Genomic DNA, 2,500 nt, shown 5'->3' on the forward strand with positions numbered 1-2,500 from the left:
CACCGAGGTTAAACTTTACCGGCTCCACTCCGACTCGCCGCTCGCCCACAATTTGTTTGCAACGAAACATTTGTTTTTAATTTTGTTGGTTTGAAATTGTTTTGAAAAGGTTCTTTAAATCTAGTGGGTTTGCAACTCATAAGAGCGTCACTTTCAACGTCCCCGGCATTGGATTGAGTTTCTAAAAACAACCGTGCACACCGAGGTTAAACTTTACCGGCTCCACTCCGACTCGCCGCTCGCCCACTAGTCCGAAGGCAACAAAACATTTGTTTTTCATTTTGATGAAAATTTCTGTTTTTAAATCTTGTTGGTTTGAAATTGTTTTGAAAAGGTTCTTTAAATCTTGCGGGTTTGCAACTCATAAGAGCGTCACTTTCAACGTCCCCGGCATTGGATTGAGTTTCTAAAAACAACCGTGCACACCGAGGTTAAACTTTACCGGCTCCACTCCGACTCGCCGCTCGCCCACAAATCCGAAGGCAACAAAACATTTGTTTTTAATTTTGATGAAATTTTTTGAAAACATTGGCTTGGCAAGCCCCAATCCGCGACTATCCACCCACCGCCACCCCACACGGGTGGTTGTTGTTGCGAAATGAGGTTGTGGTCGACATGCCCGTGCATTTGAGAAGGAGTTCCTAGCACTCCATGCTCTCCCATGCCAAAAAATAGCCTAGACAACCCCATTTCGCAACTTTCCACGCCTTTTTTTTCCTCCCTCACCCATGGCGGCGGCGTGGTGGCGGCGGCCGGATTCCGGCCACCACCGCCATGGGTGGCAGCCCCCCGACCCCGACACCAAACCCATAATACCGAGGCAACATATCGAGGCAACATGACATGGGTGTGGCGTGGGGGAAGGGGGCTGCAGCTAGGAAGGCATGGGCTGCCATGCATATGCAGGCAACACACACCCCCCTATATAGCATTTTATGCATTTAGCCCTTTGACAGGAAGAGACATCACCTATGCGCGAGGAGTCATAATGGGCTCTAAATAATTCAATACAAGGTATTTGGACGTGATTTTTTGCAGGGATACTAAGAAACATGCAATCTATGATGGGAAAAAGTTTCATAAATTTTTGAAGTCGGGAAGTATTTTTTATTAGTTTTAGAAGTCGTAAAATTGAAAAAATCATTAAAACAAATCCGGGAGGAATTTTTTAGTTTTGTAAGTTGGAGAAGGTCCTAAAAATCATAGACTACTTATGGGGAGCTTATTGTGCGAGGAAATTTCAATAAAAACGGGGTTTGACAAGATTTGAAAAATTCTGTCGACATTTGAAAAAACCTGGAACCATGCTGCCGGCATGCTGCGCACATGCTGCGCGCATGCTGCGCGGAGACTGCGCGCATGCCATGGCAGGACAAGTTTTGCTAGCCTCACTGTCTACAGATGCGCAAGCTGCGCGCACGCTGCGCACAGGCTGCGCGCATGCTGCGCACAGACTGCGCGCACGCTGCGCGCATGCCATGGCAGGACAAGTTTCGCTAGCCTCACTGTCGACAGATGCGCAAGCTGCGCGCAAGCTCCGCGCACGCTGCGCACAGCCTGTGCGCATGTTGTGCGCATGCTGCGCGCAGGCTGCGCGCAGGCGCCGCGCATGCCATGGCAGGACAAGTTTCGCTAGCCTCACTGTCGACAGATGCGCAAGCTGCGTGCACGCTGCGCACAGGCTGCGCACAGCGCATGCCATGGCAGGACAAGTTCGCTAGCCTCACTGTCGACAGATGCGCAAGCTGCGCGCACAGGCTGCGCGCACGCCATGGCAGGACAAGTTTCGCTAGCCTCACTGTCGACAGAATCAGCACGCTGCGCGCAAGCTGCGCGCACGCTGCCGGCATGGTGCGCGCACGCTGCCGGCATGGTGCGCGCACGCTGCCGGCATGGTGCGCGCACGCTGCCGGCATGCTGTGCGCACGCTGCGCGCGCGCATGGCAGGACAAGTTTCGAAAATTTCTGTCGACAGTCTCAGCAGCGCGCACGCTGCCGACATGCTGTGCGCACGCTGCGCACAGGCTGCCGGCATGCTGCGCGCAGCCCATGGCAGGACAAGGTCCGAAAAATTCTGTCGACATTTTTACGCCGTGGTAGGCTTCCGCTTCGCGTCACTTTGTCGACATTCAAGCCTACCATTTGTATTGAATTTTTCAAACCTTGTCAAACCCCATTATTCAAATGTCGAAAAATTTTGTCGACATTTTTACGCCATGATAGGCTTCCGCTTCGCGTCACTTTGTCGGAATGCATCGCATGGCGAGGCAAGGCCACGGCATGCCAAGGCGAAGGCAACGCATGGCTTGAATGGCTTGGTCAAGGCCACATCATGGGCACGGCATGCCAAGGCAAGGCGAGGCAAGCCATCCTTAGCCTCGCCTACACTCACTTTCTCGGAATGCATTGGATGATGAGCAATTCCAAGGTAAGGCAACGCATGGCTTGAATGGCTTGGTGTAGGCCACAACTTGGGCATGGCATGCCAATGCAAGGCAAG

This window comes from Prunus avium, unplaced genomic scaffold (assembly GCF_965620075.1).
Source record: "Prunus avium unplaced genomic scaffold, drPruAviu1.hap1.1 HAP1_SCAFFOLD_1159, whole genome shotgun sequence".
NCBI classification, from domain to species: Eukaryota; Viridiplantae; Streptophyta; class Magnoliopsida; order Rosales; family Rosaceae; genus Prunus; species Prunus avium.